Below are 18511 nucleotides of genomic sequence, written 5' to 3'. Positions count from 1 at the left end.
CTCCCTTCCTGTCCCCAGGCACGGGGAGGTTTCTCCCACCTTCAGTGCTGGAATCTGGCAGGGGTCAGGGAGGTGACACCGCCTGCCGGTGGCTATTTCCAGAGGCTTCTGTGCAACAGATCTGGGCTGCCTAACCCTAACCTGTTAGTCCAGATTAGGAAGGTGCCAGTTTGTCCTGAGACCCCAACGCTCTGGTGGAGGGAGCTAAGAAAAAGTCATCTTTTCTCTTGTTGTTAGGCCGGAAGTGACCACTTCTATTTTCTTCTTTTAATTCAGTCTCCATAGAGACGGGAAAAAATTGCCAGTGCTGACTACGTTGGGAGTCATCACACCAGGATATTGGCCAACACTTTTAATTAGCAACAATCTCGCCTCAGAGAAACCTCGCTGGCTGTGAAACTGCCATCGGACAAAGCCGGCAGTGACGGCTTCCGGGCCCCGTCCAAGTGAGAGCTGAAACTGGAAGTCTCACCTCGGATTTTCTGCAAAAAGAAAAAGCACACTTAGTCTTAAAAACACTCACCTCCTTTGTGGATCTCTTTCTCATGTATTGATTTTTCCTCAAAGAATTTAGTTTTGTTCCAAGTTCAAAAGTAGGTTAAAAAAATAGTTTTCTTTTTGTTTTGTTTTGAATGTCCTTTTATTTTTTTCATTTCCTAAGCAGCTTTATTGAGACATAATTGACATACCGTGGCGTCCACGCGACTCAAATGTGCAACTCGGTGGTCTCGGTGCATTCACAGAGCCGGGCGTCCGCCACAGTGGTTTTAGAACGTCCTCATCCGCCTCCCGCCAAAACGCTGCGCCCACATCAGCCCCCGTTCCCACCCCCTCCCCGCTGTCCCCAGCCCTGCCACCACCCGCCCGCTTTCTGTCTCTGTGGCTTTGCCTGTTCTGGACACTTCATTTGGTGGACTTGGGATACGTGGCCTTCTGCAACTGGCTTCAGTCTCCTCCGGGGAAGAAACACGGCAGCCTCCTGCCTGCTCTTGGCCGGCTGTGCAGGGCGGTCCTCGCTGCTGGCTGGGGACTCTCCCGCCCAGGTCCCTGTCCCGGGGCAAAGAGGTGTCCGCGCCCCACCCTGGACGGCCCTGGGCAGCCCTGGCAGGAGAGCCTGGCGCCTGGCCACGAGGCTGTCCAGCCCGAGCACGTGTGGGCCACGGACTCTGTCCACGCCCTGTCGGAGAGGACGCCCAGCCCTCCTTCCTCCTGCCGGCCGTGTCCAGCGCCCGGCAGAGCCACGCAGCAGGAGAGGGCCGGACGCTTGAGGAAGGAAGCAGAGGCCGATGGAAGGGCGGATGGAGCGCTGGACCACGTCCCGGGGGTGGGCAGGCAGGTGCCCGGTGGGACGAGCTAGGGGGACTTCATGCTGACGAGCCCAGGGACTGGCTCCCCGGGAGAAGCAGTTTGGACTTGGCGCAGATGGGAGGCCAGGCCACCCGGCCACTGGCGGCCTCTGGGGACACAGCGCAGACACTCCAGGGCCGGGCAGGTCTCCAGGCCCCTCCAGCCCGCCGCACCCCAGCCTTTAGCCCGACCGCCTGGGCCTCTGGGACGTGCTGCTCCCCCGGGCCTGGAGTGGGCAGGCGCCTGCCCCTCCTCTGTCCTCTGTCAGCTTAGTTCCGGTGGATGTTTCCCTTCTAGCTCCCTGGCTTGTCCCTGCTGTTTATTTTGCTTAAATCTGGTATGTAAGCTCTTGGAGTTGCTTCCATCACATTTTATAATGTGTTAAGCCTGCTTGCCTTTTTGTAAGAGTTGTAATAAGACATATGTAACATAAAATTTGTCATTTTAACCATTTTTAGGTGTGCAGTTCGGTGGCATTAAGTACATTCCTATTGAGCCCGCTAGCCATTCCTGCCTCTCCCCCCGCGCCCACCCTTCTACCTCCTCCCTGTGAACCAGACCACCCTGGGGACCTCGTTCCACAGCGGACAGGTGTCAGCAACCTACCCCGAAAGGCCCAGGGAGCCGAAACGCTGACAAACCCAGTTTCTCAGATAGAAACGTTTGATAGGGACTTGGGAACAGAAGCCACGTGTCCGGCGGCCAAGGGTCCCCGCACCCACCCATGGAAAGTGTCCGTTGTACAGCAAGCCTTTCGGGGGAAAACGTGTGCCGCTGGTCACGTCATCGGACTGTCTTGCCAAGACCTGTCGCCACCGGGGAGGCCTATGCGAAGGGTCATCGGTGCCTCGAGCGTTGTTGGAAGCCGTCTTGGCAGAGCCCTCCAGTCTGTGCGAGTGACACACCCCGTCCCGCGGCTCGGAGTGGAGAATGTGTCACTCTTGCCACGCGGCGGACGGCTTCCCTACAGACCTCGTACGACTGAGATAGAGTCGTGCGGGACGTGTCTGGCGCATTTCACTTGGCATGGTGTCCCCCGAGGCCCCCCACGTTGCAGCGAGCCAGAATCCCTTCCCCCACTCAAGGCGGAATGACAGGCCACACGGTGGACGGGCCACACGGTGCTCGGTGCAGGGGCTACGAGCACGCCACCTCAACACACGCCACCTGGCACGCCGACTGCCCAGAGTTAAAAGGCACTAGAAAAACAGCAGGTGCAAGACCCCTCTGAGCTTGGCCCTGTGTCCCGAAGGAGGGAGATGGGATTCCCACTTGAAAGACGCCTGCCCCCTCCCCGTACCCGAGGAGGAACCATTCTCATCAAGGATGGGCTCGGAAGGTGAGGCAGAGGGAAGTCTGCTCAAACAAGCATCTTCGTGCCAACCCTGATCTTGTGATCCACGTCTCCACCCAACTCGCTGCCCCAGCCCGATGTGGTTTGTCCACACAACGGACCGTTATTCCGCCTTCACTAGGAAGGAAATCCTGACTCACATCCACACATTCCTCCACGCGTCCACCATCCGCGTCCACGCCTCCACCCACCCGGCATCGCTTGCGTTACCCACTCAGCGCTACCCAGTGACAGCCGCCAGCCGGCACCACGTGGACGCCAGGCGCAGGGCGGCCCCGGTCCTGGCCTCGGAGTTACAGGCGGTGGGAAAACCCAGTTTATTTGTTGCGGGCATTGGTTACATGCTCCACGTGTGTCGTCTCCTGGGATCCCAGATTCCCGCCGGAGTTCTGCTCGGGGGCACTGCTATGACCCCGATTTCCAGATGAGACACCAGGGAACCAGGGAACCAGGCACCAGGGACGCCCCAGGTACGCTCAGCCCTCACGAAGGCCCAGAAACGGCTCCCGCTGTGGTTCACGTGGGGCAGGTGCGCACCGCAGGTGCTAACTGGGGCTCTGTGTGCCAGTGGTTCTGGGGGCTCTGACGCCTGGGTAAAGTTATACAAGTTCGCATAATAAACTCATAATAGGAATATTTATTATTCATTATTTTTGAATAAGTTCATTAAAATGTCTCATGTTTTATATTTGCCAAGTTTCAACGTTTCTTTTTTTTTTTTTTTTTTTTTCAGAAGAGGGGAAAAATCTCTTTATTTTCTCTCCCATAGCAGAGTACACGAAAGGTACAGAACAATATCTTTCACATGTGGCGATACTACAACTTTGCCCGGATGAGGAAAATGGCTGATTTTTTTCTTCTCCAATCAAACTATAACTATGTCAACTGGTGGTCAACAGCCCAGAGCCTTTTAATTATTCTTTCTGGGATCCTGCAGCTGTATTTCTTGAAGCGTCTCTTCAATGTTCCAACAACTATAGACACAAAGAAGCCCAGGTGCTAAGCTAGGATGATGACAGCTCTTTTCTTCTGGGCAGAAACTTAGTCAAAGCTGACAGAAGCTTTATAAAGTTATTAGAAAAAAATCAATTTCTCTTGTTAATATTTTCATCTATTGCACTCATCTACAAAGAGAAAATGGCAATAAAATAACAATGTAAAAGTTCTGAGGTTGGCTATTTCTAAAGTACATATTAAATGCTACCATCAAAATACTGTTTATCATACAGCAGTCCCTTAACCTTCACTGAGTCTACTTAGGGGTTAACAGAAAACCTTAGAAGAGAGAAGAGTTAAAAAAAGATGGGCCATGGCTGGCATGTTTTAAATTTTAAATAAATAAAAAAGATGGGCCAAAATCAAGTTTGCTTGTATATAAAAGCAGGAGTTGGTAGAGTGCCTTTTTGCAGTTGAAAATGTTTTTTTTGAGACAGTCTCACTTTGTTGCCCAGGCTGGAATGAGTGATGTGGCGTCAGCCTAGCTTACAGCAACCTCAATCTCATGGGCTCAAGCAATCCTACTGCCTCAGCCTCCCGAGTAGCTGGGACTACAGGCATGCGCCACCATGCCCGGCTAATGTTTTTGTATATATATTTTTAGTTGATCAATTAATATCTTTCTATTTTTAGTAGAGACGGGGTCTTGCTCAGGCTGGTTTCGAACTCCTGACCTCGAGCAATCCGCCCGCCTCGGCCTCCCAGAGTGCTAGGATTATAGCGTGTGAGCCACCACGCACGGCCAGTTGAAAATGTTTTATTTTTAGAGATGTCACCTTTGGAGTTAAAAATAAGCACTATATTCATTAAATAAATTGTTTTGTTTTACAATCCAGGTAGTCTTTAAAATTTCTGTCTATAAAACGTTGTAATTTTAAAAAATATTTTAACAATTCTAAAGATTTTGAGAAGCATAGGAAAGGATAAAGAAGCTAAATTTTTATTTCAGAGTCTTTTTTTTTGTTTTTTTGGTTTTTTTTGAGACACAGTCTGGTTTTGTTGCCCAGGCTAGAGTGAGTGCCGTGGCGTCAGCCTCACTCACAGCAACCTCAATCTTCTGGGCTCAAGCAACCCTACTGCCTCAGCCTCCAGAGTAGCTTGTGACTATAGGTGTGCTCCACCATGCCCAGCTAATTTTTCTTTTTCTTTTTTTTTTAGTAGAGACAAGGTCTCGCTCTTACTCAGGCTGGTCTCCATCTCCTGAGCTCAAGTGATCCTCTGTCCTCTGCCTCCCAGAGTGCTAGGAATACAGGCGTTAGCCACCTTCACTTGGTCCTTATTTCAGGGTCTCTGATTAGTGCTTTTAATCCAGTACAGTCAGGTAACTAAAGGTTCATAGAAGAAATTATGTTTTATGAAATCAAAGTGAAGAAAAAAACATTTCAGCTTGGGATCATCCCATCCCAGAAAAAGACTGAGAAAACAGTTTATAAAAAGCAAGATCATATAATCAAATTACATTCATAAGGCCCAACACTTAGTAATAGAAATACATAATATATGCAATATAAAAATAATTCTTACCATTTATTCAACACCTATCATTTCCCAGGCACTGTGCTAGATGCTTTACAATCATGATTTCCAATTCTAAAAACCATTCTTAGGTAGATAGCTAAAGCTGTATTGTTAGTTTTGTGTTTTTTAAAACAGAAGAAGAAAATGAAGCTTATTAAAGCTGAATGACTTATCCAAGGCCATACAGCTCATAGGTGGCAGAACTGGGGTTTTAACCACACCACACAGCACTTACTGTATAGAAAAGTAGCTGAATGAATGGCTTTGTTTTAGACAAATTTCATTTGTAAGATCCCAGACATGGCCTACTAGTCTGATATGGCAATATGTATCTTTCATGATATTAATAAATAACAGAGAAAATCCATTGTGTTTTTATCATGAGTTTGGAAAACAAAGTGTTATCACAGATAACAATTATAAGCTATTCTTCTCCTCAGTTCCAAAGATTCAGAATCTGTTACTCAGAACAGGAAGCACTCTGACTCAAATATAAAACTAGTATACTAGTCACAAACACAAAGATCTGAAACCCCATTTTGGAGCCATTTCTGTATGATAAGAATCCAGCCTGCATTTGTCAGTGATAGAATATTAAACTAAGAAGTCCCCGAAGATGTCACAGTGTTGACAAAATTCAGCATGATGGTGGAGTCTACACAAACATAGGAAACAAAGCGCGGCCCTTCCATACAGCCCAGCTGTAAAGTCTTTGTGATGATTTCTTTTTAGGTCAATGTCTCTTCGTGCCGCACATATTCTCCAATGTCTGCTTGATGAAATACCACAATCGCCATGGGGTCTACTTTTCTGCAGTCTTGTGTAGATTTTGCTGCCACCCCAAAATCCAAAGGGATGTCTGCCATGGAGTATACCACCACACCCTGGTACTGAGAAGTATTTTCAGTGATTCGACCCAGACCAGATTTCAACACATGGTTCCCATACAGGAAGGACTGTTCTGCTCCAGGCTTTATCCACACTTTATACTTGGCATAGGGTGCAAGGTAATCCAGAGCTGTGATGTGCAGCCGAAACTTGTGGGTCTTAGTGAATTTTCCGAAGCAGGTCCCCAGCGACACCAGCTTGTCCCCGGAGATATTGGCGGCCAGCTTCAGGATCTTCTCACTCACGTAGTACACCCGGTCGTTGTGCAGCCTGAAACAGTAGGTGCCGTCAGGCCTGTCGACCAGCAGCTGAAGATTCTCCCCGATGTATTTGGCGATCTTCTCAAACATTACACGGGTTTCCTCTTCAGTCAAAGGCCGCATTTTCCCGCTGGGCTGGAGCCCCGGATCCTCGTGCCTCGGTAGCCGGAAACGGAAGTCGACCGCCGGCTGCTCCCTGGCAACCCCAAAGCCTGCCTTTCTAGCCCCATTTCACGCTACCGCCTTTTTTATCTTTTCTAAAAAAAATAGGTATGGAAAGTTTCAACGTTTCTTAACCACTTCGGTACCAGCGTCGACTATAGTCGACGGCCACAGATGAATGCGCACAGCGACTTTAGCCGTGATATGACTTTTCTAATTTTTCATTTATCGAAATAAAATTGCAAACATTTAAAAGTAACGTAATGAGAACATGTATGTATATGTTGCCTATTCTGATGTACATGACAAGTAAAGCTGCCTGTAAAGTAAAACAAGCTTTCAGTGCTTTCAAGCTTTCCTCATTGCACAGGAGCAAAACGGATTTGTCGTCAATGCACAGCACAAGCTGCCGTGCGGACTGTGCGTGCCGGCTGTGGCGAGGCTTCGCGGCCGGTGAGCCCCGCACCGAAGCGGTTAAAAACACTCAGACGCCTAGTGCTGATGAGGCTGCGCTAAAACGGTCATCAGTTGCTGATGGGAGTGTTGGAGCAGAGACGGGTCTCGCTCTTGCTCGGGCTGGTGTTGAACTGCTGACCTTGAGCGATCCTCCCACCTCGGCCTCCCAGAGTGCTGGGATCGCAGGCGGGAGCCACCGTGCCTGGCCTGAACCTTTTCTTAATTAAAGTCACAGCATGGAGAAGAGGAGACACTGCCGGCAAAGGCTGGTGAGGGAGCCGAGGGCGGGGACCGTGAGCAGCGACAGCCCTCAGGAGTTTAAGCTGAAACTCACCATGCATGAAACTCCCAGGACAGAACCCTCCAGATGGCGTGCAGCATTTTCAGAAGGAGCCCACGGGATCCGGCAGAGCCGAGAAGCTGTCCCGAGGGCCTGCTCGCTGGCCCGGGGAAGACTGCACGGTGAGCTTCAACCCGGACAAGAGCGTCTGAGGGTTAAAAATGTCACTCTGCACCCTGACAGCTCAGGACAGCGTCCAGGGGGCTTCTAGCGTTCCCAGAACAACCAGCCCAAACCACTTTAAAGGCTCAAGAAACCTTGGTTATTCCCAGCGGGAAGCAGAAAAGACAACCCCATTGTAATAAAAAAACCGCAACCAACCCAGCCTTCAGGTTTAGCCGTAGCCTCTTAACAGAGACGTTCTGGAACTGGGAAATGCCCAAAAGTCTGTTCCCAAAAGGACAGAACAATGTCTCATAACACGGAACAGGCACCAGGGACCTGAGGGACACCCCGGGTCTGCCCAGCCCTCACGGAGGCCGGGGAGCCGCTCCGGCTGTGGTTCACGTGGGGCAGGTGCATCGTACCACAGGTGCCAGGTGGGGGTCTGCGTGCCAGTGGCTCTCGGGTTTGGATGCCCTGAGATCAGATCAGATTCAGGTGTGCCTGGGTGACTTAACCAACAGGAATTTATTTCTTTTTCTCTTTTTTTTTTTTTTTTTTTGAGACAGAGTCTCACTTTGTTGCCCAGGCTAGAGTGCCATGGCATCACCCTAGCTCACAGCAACCTCCAACTCCTGGGCTCAAGCGATCCTCCTGCCTCAGGCTCCCGAGTAGCTGGGACTACAGGCATGCACCACCATGCCCGGCTAATTTTTTCTATATGTATTAGTTGGCCAATTAATTTATTTGTATTTATAGTAGAGAGGGGGTCTCACTCTTGCTCAGGCTGGTCTCGAACTCCTGACCTCTAGCAATCCGCCCGCCTTGGCCTCCCAGAGTGCTAGGATGACAGGTGTGAGCCACCGAGACTGGCCTTTTTTTTTTTTTCATTAATTTAAAATACATTCATTTTCTTCTTTTTTCTTTCTTTCTTTTTTTTTTTTATATAACCCAAGACTTCTGTTTTGACTAGAAGGAATTTATTTCTCATAGTTCTGGAGGTTGGGATGTCCAACATCAAGGCGCCAGCTGATTGAGTTCCTGGGGAGGGCTCCCCTCCTGGCTTGCAGATGGCCCCCTTCTCACTAGCTATGTCCTCAGCGGCCTGCCCTGGGTGCACGGAGAGAGAGAGAGAGAGACAGCTCTCGGGTGTCCCATCGGGGCCCCACCCTTATGACCGCCTTTAACATCAGTCACCCCCCAAAGCCCCATCTCCGAATACCATCACATTGGGGGTTCATAGTGCTTCCACACAGGGATTTGTGGGCGCACAGTGGTGAGTCACTGGGGCCCCTCAGCCCTTGTTGCCAAGGTGGAAGACAGGTGCTGGACCAGGACAAACCTGGCGGAATGACTACATTTTCTGGACCTTAAGTCTGTGTCCACAGTCTGCTAGCGAGGCTGGGCATCTGAGACCAGAGAGGCCTCTCAGAACACCCGGGACGCGAGCTGTTGCAAGCTGCGCCGCTCCGGCCTGTCCTTTCAGGGTTTCGTCAGGTTCTCTGAGGTCAATGTCAGTAGCCTTGGACCATCAGGGACGGCCTTGCTGCCTGCCAGGTGGTGCACTCAGGTGGGACGAGAGTTCTGGCGTGCACGCGGGGGATCGGCAAGCAGACCCAGCCGAGCGCGGCGGCCTCGCAGAGCTCAGACAGGCGGGGCCCGGTTTGCCTGCATGGCTCAAGCAACAGAGCGTGACCACCGTGGGACCAGAGGTCTAAAATAACGGGCTCAGCAGCCTCGGTGCCTGTGAGGGCTGTGAGTGACACTCTGTGCCGGGCCCCTGCCCTGGACTTGTAGACGGTCATTTTTTTTTTCCCGTGTCCACATTCTCTTCCCCTTTTTATAATAATGCCAGTCATACGGCACCAGGGCCCGCCCTAATGACCTCATTTCAACTTGATCACATCTGCACAGACCCTGTCTCCAAATAAGGGCACATCTGAGGGGCTGGGGGTTGGGACCCCAACCTGCAAATTTGGGAGGGGACACAAATCAACCCATAATAGGCGGCTCATATGCAAGGTTCACGCCGAGCCGGAGGTGACAGTGACTAGCGGTAGCGTCAGCCAGCCTTCTCCCAGGGCAGCTCCCGGCACCCCTACCAAGTGGGGGAGCCCAGGCCCAAGCGGGGTTCTGGCCCCAGGTGCTGCTCTGAAGGCGCCGGGCTGCCGGGCGTCCAGGCTGGTGGGGCGGAGGTGGCCACCTGGACTGAGTGTTCCCGTCCCCCTACAGGTCACATGTTGGGGCGATAAACCCCAGTCTCGTGATGCTGGGAGGCGCTCAGGGTTGCAAGAGGCCACGAGAGTGAGTCAGACGGGTGGGAGTATGCCCTTCCAAGGAGAGGAAGCCATAGAGCCGGTTACTCAGGAGGCTGAGATGGGAGCATCGCTTGAGCCCCGGACTTCGAGGCCAGCCTGGACAATATGTGAGACTCCATCTCAAACATTAAAAAAAAAAAAGCGCAATTTTTTAAAAAATGGAAGAAGAGGCAGAGAGACCAGAGCTCGCTGTCTTCAGGCCCACTCAGAGAGGCGGTCACGTGTGAAGATGCCTGGGGAAGGCGGCATCTGAGAACCGGGAGGAGGGTCCTCCCAGGGACCGAATCGCTGGGGCCCTGCCTTAGACTTCAAGCCTCCTAAACAGGGAGAAATTTCTGTGTTTGAGTCACTCAGTCCACAGGAATTTGCTGTAGCAGCCCAGGGAACTAAGACACTGTTCAAACAGCAGCCAAACACACGTTCCACGGGGCTTCTAAGCCAAAAGTCCTGAGGGTGTGGTCTCCTGATTAAGGCATTTCTGATGCCACCAGGATGTAGATCAGGTGTCCTCAAACTACGGCCCTCGGGTCACATGCCACCTGCATAGGACATTTATCCAGCCCCGCCGGGTGTTTTTGCCGCAGCTGCCTGTCCTGCTTAGCAGCCGACTCGTCCCGGGCCCGTAGTGCACACTCTCCAACGGTCTGAGGGACAGTGAACTGGCCCCCTGTTTAAAAAGTTTGAGGACCCCTGGTGTAGATGGAAATTTATTTACATACAGTCACGTCCATCTCTGGGTCCAAATGGAAACCTTTCTTTTTTTCTTTTTGAGACAGAGTCTCACTCTGTTGCCTGGGCTAGAGTGCTGTGGCTCACACCAGCCTGGCTCACAGCAACCTCAAACTCCTGGGCTCAAGCGATCCTCCTGCCTCAGCCTCCCAAGTAGCTGGGACTACAGGCATGCGCCACCATGCCCGGCTAATTTTTTCTACATATATTAGTTGGCCAATTAATTTATTTCTTCTTTTTTTTTTTTTTTTACTTTTTTCTTTTTTTTTGAGACAGAGTCTCACTTTGTTGCTCAGGCTAGAGTGCTGTGGCATCAGCCTAGCTCATAGCAACCTCAAACTCCTGGGCTCCAGCAATCCTCCTGCCTCAACCTCCCAAGTAGCTGGGACTACAGGCATGCGCCACCGTGCCTGGCTAATTTCTTTCTATATATATTAGTTGGCCAATTAATTTCTTTCTGTTTATAGTAGAGACAAGGTCCCGCTCTTGCTCTGGCTGGTTTTGAACTCCTGACCTGGAGCAATCCGCCTGCCTCGGCCTCCCAGAGTGCTAGGATGACAGGCGTGAGCCACCGCGCCCGGCCTAATTTCTTTCTATTTTCAGTAGAGACAGGGTCTCGCTCTTGCTCAGGCTAGTTTCAAACTCCTGACCTTGAGCGATCCTCCCGCCTTGGCCTCCCAGAGTGCTAGGATAACAGGCGTGAGCCACCGCGCCGGCCTCCTCTGTGACCTTTGGCAGTTACTTAGAAACTGGAGGGACTGGCGGTATTTGCAGAATCCAGGAACCGAAACTTGGGTACAGACTATAGGAACAGAAACCTTTCTTACCTGGGTGAACATCCAGGTGTGGTTATCCTCTAACTTAGCTGGGCTTAGCAGTTATTTTTGTGGGTCTTGTGGGCTTCTCCTTTTTTCTTTAGGGAGGAGAGGGGGTGCCCACCACCAGCCTTACATCACCAAAATGTCATTTTCAGCATTTTGACCTCCAGGTACCTGGGCCCTGTGTTGAGGGGGAGGGTCCCAAAGCCCAGGCCTGGAGGCCACTCATCCCCTTCCCCACCTCCTCTGCTCGTTCCTCTTAGTGCTTTGGATGTACCTGGGCCAAAGGTGTGGTAGTTGGGGGGGGGGCTGAGGATGGGGGAGGGCGCTTATGAGGTTTGCCAATGAGTGGGGAGGGGACCATGGGTGACAGACCAAGGTGGGAGAGATGAAATCAGCTGCACAGGAGGAGATGCATTATCAGACTGTTAGGGACCGACCTTCCACAGCCCCACCGGACAGAAAAGCAGAGACATCGAGGATGCAATCACACAAGAGGAGGTTTATTTTCTGGCTAGCCAGGGTCCAAGCCCCAGAGCACCAACGCAGTGGCCACTCTCACAGGCAAGGACCCCGACCGGAACAACGGCACGCCTTTTATCCCCATGGTGCACAAGCTGCGCACAAGCCGACTACGCATGGATCATTGACCTTTAAAATGATTGGTTGCCCACTATTGCCTTTTGAAATAATTGGCGGGTTGGTTGCCCTCTATTGCCTGATGGGCCAGTCGCCCGTGCTTCAATGACCTCATCCCATAATTCCCCTTACAGCGGTGTAGCGAGCAAGCAATGACCAGAAGCAAAGGTTTGTGGTTAGCTCAAACCTTACTTAGGTGGGGTTACTTGCCCCACCCAAGTAAATTCCTCTGCCCTTCCTCTGCCCTACAAATTTCTCTGCCCTACATTCCCCCCTTTCTCTAGGTAGCAGACGAGCACTCTTGCTCGTCCTCAAGTTCTCTTAGGTGCTCTAGTTCTATAGCACTTGACCATAGCTGCTGATATTGTTGTTGCCATACTAGTAGCTGGACAGTGTTTATCCGTTTTTTTACAAAAGCTACTAGTCTATTAATTACACATGGCGCAAAAGTAAGGACTAAGATTAGCATAATGAGTGGGCCTAGTAGGGTGGATAGTAGCATTGTTAACCAGGGGGAACTGTTAAACCAAAGACTCAAACCAACCTGCTTGCTGTTCATATTCTCGTTTGCGCCGGGCAAGCCCTTCCCTGACCTTAGCTATAGATTCTCTAACAACTCCCGTATGGTCTGCATAGAAACGACATTCTTCTTTGAGGGCAGCACACAGTCCTCCTTGCTGGAGGAATACTAGATCTAACCCCCTCCGGTTCTGGAGCACTACCTCGGATAGGGAGGTTAGTGACTAGGGAGGTTAGTGACTTGAGTATTAAACCCTCTTTGCCGCATTGCCAGAGAAGAGATACTAGTTCCTGCTCCTATTGCCCCTAAGCCAAAAAGAGTAGCCAGGGTTATGGCTGTGAAGGGCTCTCTTTCTTTCAAAAATTAGGTTGGTGACTCTTCGCCCTACTGTGCCCTCATACATTGTCTCCTCAGTGTGGTATATTATTTTTGGGAACACTAACACCATTATACAGTAATCTTTAGACCCATGTAAGGTTATGGGGTTGGTGGGGGTTCGGGGCGGTAAGTACAGCTGCAGGTCTCTACCCCAAAAACATTAGACCAAAAACACAACATCCCCAAAACACAACAACCAACCCCCACCGCGACCCGTCCATGTTGTCACCCAGTTCAATCTTTAGATGCCACAACCCCAGTCCAAGTCTAGGTCAGCAGTCCTGGGCTGTCACCGCCATGCGGGTCAGGTCTGGTCTTCAGAGGATTCCTCGGGTCTGCAGTTGCTTTCCACTGGTCCTGGCACCGCTCCTGGTCTTTTTATTAGCAGGTCTCACGTGGGAGTGGTGTATCCAGGTCGCTACTATTCTATTGACCTTAAGAGCAGTGGGGGTAACAAGAATAATTTGATAGGGGCCCTTCCACCTTGGTTTTAAGGGTTCTGCTGTTATGCCGTTTCACCCACACCCAATCCCCTGCTGGTGTGGGTGAAACGGTGTCCGGCACCCTCCTCCTCAGGCCGGTAGATAGCATGGAGGCCCGGCCATACTTGACTGTGGACACGTTGCAGAGCCTACCTCAGGGCTCATTCTAGGAACTACAGGAGGGGGTGTGCCATACATGATTTCAAAAGGGGTTAAACCCAAGTGATAAGGGGGTGTTCCGGGCTCGGAACAGGGCGAAGGGAAGGAGGGTCACCCAGTCTCCGCCAGTCTCCAGGGCCAATTTAGTCAGGGTCTCCTTTATTGTTCTATTTATTCGCTCTACCTGCCCAGAGCTCTGGGGATTATATGCACAATGTAATTTCCAATCTATCCCCATAGCCTGGGCCAGCCCTTGACTAACCTGACAGATATTATTTGATCTTATCCCTTCCAGCAGTCCATACCTGGGGACTATTTTTTTTAATATTTTCTTAGCTACTGCCAAAGCTGTTTCTCCTTTCGTAGGGAAGGCTTCTACCCATCTGGAAAACGTATCTACTATGACTAGTAAATATCGGTACCCGTATTTTCTAGGCTTGACCTCTGTGAAATTCACTTCCCAAAATAGTCCTGGCTGCCTCCCCCTTTCCCTCGTACCTGCGTGGGTCCCTCTGGTCCTCCCCGGCTGCATGACCTGACAGGCTCGGCAACTTTTGACGATGTCATCTGGAACCCGTCCTTGTGACTTGAACCTTAGTTGAGCAGTGTCCAGCAGTTGCAGCATCTTTCTCTTCCCTAGATGTGTGGTCTGATGCAGGTGTTCTAACAGGTGGCGTCTTAAGAGTTCTGGCACTATTAGGCGATGCCCTTTGTCCCGCAACCAGCCATCTTCACGTAGCTGCTCTGAGGCCCAGACCTCATCTACAGTCCGGCAGAGGAGGCAACCATCCCATGCCTGGGGGTGGCAGGCTAAGGTGCAGGATGTCTGGCTGCGGAGTGTCTTCTGCAGCCTTCTTAGCTTCAGCGTCTGCTCTCCGATTGCCCCATGCTTCCATGGAATCCCCACTCTGGTGTCCCGGGATATGGACTACCGCCACTGCCTTTGGCAGCAAAACGGCCTCTAGTAGGTGGAGTATTTCAGGCATGTGCTTAATTTCCTTTCCCTCTGCCGTGATGAAGCCCCTTTCCCTGTAGAGGGCCCCATGTATGTGCACAGTCCCAAAGGCATAGCGGCTGTCAGTGTACACCGTCAGCCTTTTTCCTCGGGCCTGGCTAAGAGCCTCCGTCAGCGCTATTAGTTCTGCCTTCTGAGCAGATGTCCCTTGCGGAAGGCGTGCCGCCCAGACAAGTTTACCTTGGTCGTCTACTATGGCCGCCCCTGCGTACCTGCGTCCGTCCCGGATGAAACTGCTTCCGTCCGTGAACCAGGTCAGGTCGCTACCTGGAAGGGGGCGATCCTTCAAGTCTCTACGGGTCGTCTGGGTCTCGGCTAGGATCTCAAGGCAATCACGTTCAGGTGCGGCTGCAGCGGGGGTTGGCAGAAGCGTAGCTGGATTCAAGTCGGCAGGGGCCCGGAACTCGATGCGGGGTGCGTCCAGCAAAAGCCCTTGGTAATGAGTCAGCCTCGCATTTGTGATCCACCGTCCCGGTGGCTGCTTCAGAACCCCCTCTATGGCGTGCGGGGTGGTGATCTGCAGCCGCTGCCCTAGGGTGAGCTTATCAGCGTCTTTGACCAACAGGGCCGTGGCTGCGATGAATCGCAAGCACGCTGGCCACCCGGCCGCCACCGGATCTAGTTTTTTTTTTTTTTTTTTTTGACAAGTAGGATCAGGGAGTGCTAGGGCTGGGGCTTCCAGCATGGCTGCCCTCAGGGCCTGAAAAGCATCTTTCATTTGCAGTCCACGCCCATGCTCGCCCCGCCCTAAACCCTTCATACAGAGGTGGAGCCTTTTCCGAAAACCCAAGGTCATCATGGAGGGCCTTGTTGAACAGGGTAGGCGAGTTTTTCCTGAACCCAAACCCAATCTCTGCTATGTGGTCCACCGATATAGTTTGGCTCCTGTTGCCCCCTGCACCCAACTGGTCTTACTGGACAATTTTCCTGTGTCTTCCGTTAGTACCAAATGTTCTGCTCCTGTATCTATGAGGAAGCTGACTGGGTTCCCCTCCACTTGCAAAGTTACCCTAAGTTCGGGGAGGGGGACCGAACCCCATCTTCCCTATTTGTCTGTCACCTGTCCTGCAACCATGACTTTTTCAGGACCTCCAAGTCTTTGCCCCCCTTTCTTTTGGGGCACTCTCGGGCCCAATGCCCATGCTCTTTGCAATTGGCACATTGATCCTTGCCTAGCCTCTCCCGCCAGGGCCTTTCTCTGTCCTCTGACCCTATCTGTCCCCCTCTTGTGGCAGCTAGCAGGATTTTAGCCATCTCTCTGTTTGCTTTCCGTGCTTCCCCAGCTTCGAATTTCCTGTCTCCTCTTCTGATCCTCTCTAACCTCTCTTCTAGCATCTCTCTATTATTATAGACCTTCTCTGCCACTTCTAACAGGTCCTGTAGAGTCTTTTCGCCCAATCTATCTATTCTCTGCACCTTGTGCCTAATGTCGGGGGCTGCCTGATTGACAAACGCCATCATAACAGCTGCCTTGCTCTCTTCCATAGTGGGATCTATGGGGGTGTACTGCCGGAAGGCCTCCATGATCCTCTCTAAGTATGCTGTCGGGCTCTCCTCCGGCCCCTGACGAACATTTCCTACCTTGGCCAAATTGGTCGGCTTTCGCGCCGCCATACGGAGACCGGCCATCAGAGTCTGGCGGTAGACCCGGAGACGCTCCCTACCTTCAGCCTCATTGTAGTCCCAAAGCGGCCGTTCAAGGGGAAAAGTTCGGTCAATGGTTCGCGGGTTTGTAGTAGGTCTTCCGTCCTCCCCGGAACCAGCTTCCTCGCCTCCCCCTGAATCCTTTCTCTTTCCTCCGTTGTGAAGAGCACCTTAAGCAACTGCTGGCAATCATCCCAGGTGGGCTGATGAGTGAAAAGAACAGAGTCTAAAAGATTAATTAGGTCTCTCGGATTCTCGGAGAAGTTCGAGTTTTGAGATTTCCAATTATAAAGATCACTGGTAGAGAAGGGCCAATATTGGAATGTCTGTGTTCTATCCTCCCCCAGGGGTCCCACTGCCCTTAGAGGGAGCGCCTTTACGGGCTCCGGATCTGTGGCTCGGCCAGCCCGCTGTCTGGTCTCATAGGCTGGCCCCGCTGCCGGTGGTCCCGCATCCGCCTCGGCCGGGAGAGCCGCAGAGGCTGCCCCAGGGTTATAGGGCGGAGGCATGTTCCATTCGGGACCTGTTAGGTCTGGGTAGAGATTGGAATCCGGCAACACTGGCGTCCCAACGGACCTCGGACTCCGCGCCCCCTCCTTTCTGACTTTTTTAACTGCCAGAACTTCCGCCTTTCCCCTCGGGGCAGGTAGGAGGGCCTTCAGCCAAGGTGGTGGGTCTCGAACCAAGTCTTGCCAGACCACAATATAGGGGATCTGATCAGGGTGGCCGTGGTGGCCAAATACCACCCCTTTTACCTTTTCGATCAAGGAGGCATCAAATGAGCCCTCCCTGGGCCACCCCACTCCAAACGTGGGCCACTCGGCCTTACAAAGGGTAACAAACTTTCCCTTCTTGACCTCCAGGGACAGGTTGTGTGCCCTTTCCCTGACATACTTAAAATGGCTCACCAGGATGGACAATGGCGTTGTTAGAGCCTGTCCCATGGCTAGTCAATAATAGGCAGATGTGCAAACCGATATTCCGCAGTTGGGGCACTGGGGACAAGGATCTGAATCCCTAGCCTTTCACTCCCTACGGAGGTAACGGCTGTGCCCCTCCCGCACTAGCCACTCCTGGCACGGGCGGCAGGAGATACACTGTGCACTGCCAGCCCATGCAGGAGAATACTCACCTGGGGGTTCTAGTCGCCCCTGCAGATCTTTTCGTGGGTCCCCTGATTCCACGGCCCCAGCCCGAAAACCCATGCAACCCTGATGGGTTCTCGGGCTGAAACTATAGAACCCAGAGACTCCAACAAGCCAATGAGAGATGTCACACTCACTCACACACACACACACACACACACACAGAAAGCCGGCGACAAACAACGCAGACAACAGACAAGTGGACACTGAGGTAAACAGACAACCTAACCTAGTCCGGACCTACTCCCCGGTCTCCTCCTGACCGAGCCCTTGGCTACAAGGTCAGCTCCGGAGTCCAAACGGGGCCAGAGGACGTCTCCGCCTGGCTCCTACCGGCGACCCCCCAGCGCGTCCGCCTAGGTCCTGTGCCGGCGTCCTGATCCGGGGTCCTGCAAGGGGATTCCGCATCCCTTGCCTAACACCACACCCGGCTAGTCCGGGGTGGATTTTCACACTCCTCCCTCAGCCCTGAGTTCTACCCGGTAGTCTGTGGGGAAGGCAAATCCCGGACGAGCCCCCAAATGTTAGGGACCGACCTTCCACAGCCCCACCGGACAGAAAAGCAGAGACATCGAGGATGCAATCACACAAGAGGAGGTTTATTTTCTGGCTAGCCAGGGTCCAAGCCCCAGAGCACCAACGCAGTGGCCACTCTCACAGGCAAGGACCCCGACCGGAACAACGGCACGCCTTTTATCCCCATGGTGCACAAGCTGCGCACAAGCCGACTACGCATGGATCATTGACCTTTAAAATGATTGGTTGCCCACTATTGCCTTTTGAAATAATTGGCGGGTTGGTTGCCCTCTATTGCCTGATGGGCCAGTCGCCCGTGCTTCAATGACCTCATCCCATAATTCCCCTTACAGCGGTGTAGCGAGCAAGCAATGACCAGAAGCAAAGGTTTGTGGTTAGCTCAAACCTTACTTAGGTGGGGTTACTTGCCCCACCCAAGTAAATTCCTCTGCCCTTCCTCTGCCCTACAAATTTCTCTGCCCTACAAGACTCTCCCGAGAGCCAAAGGTGGATGACCTCACAGAGCAGGACGAGAAAGGGTCAGTAAGGGCAGTGGGTAGCGCTGCTTGCCACTGTGGGTTCTTGGGGCTCACCCAACACTTGGGGCTCACTCACCAACGCTGTAACTTCTAGCTTCTCCTCCTGGGTTTCCTCACCTGTAAGATGGGATGGACTTCTACCTTACAGGGTGGTTGTGAAAATTCAGTTTGTTAGTGCATGTGCTC

The 18511-nt window shown here is 52.1% G+C and overlaps 1 non-coding gene and 1 pseudogene across 1 annotated transcript; both read right to left on the bottom strand.

Annotated features, from left to right (window-relative positions):
• Positions 1-276: 276 nt before the first annotated feature.
• On the bottom strand, positions 277-417 carry LOC142874893 (U4 spliceosomal RNA). Its single transcript, XR_012922477.1, has one exon. It is a non-coding gene; the product is annotated as a U4 spliceosomal RNA (small nuclear RNA).
• Positions 418-5123: 4706 nt separating this feature from the next.
• Positions 5124-6600, bottom strand: LOC105879107 (60S ribosome subunit biogenesis protein NIP7 homolog pseudogene; annotated as a pseudogene).
• Between the last annotated feature and the right edge of the window lie 11911 nt (positions 6601-18511).

This window comes from Microcebus murinus, chromosome 1 (genome assembly GCF_040939455.1).
Source record: "Microcebus murinus isolate Inina chromosome 1, M.murinus_Inina_mat1.0, whole genome shotgun sequence".
NCBI classification, from domain to species: Eukaryota; Metazoa; Chordata; class Mammalia; order Primates; family Cheirogaleidae; genus Microcebus; species Microcebus murinus.
Note: the sequence above shows the minus strand (reverse complement) of the source record. Positions and strands in the feature narration are given on the sequence as shown.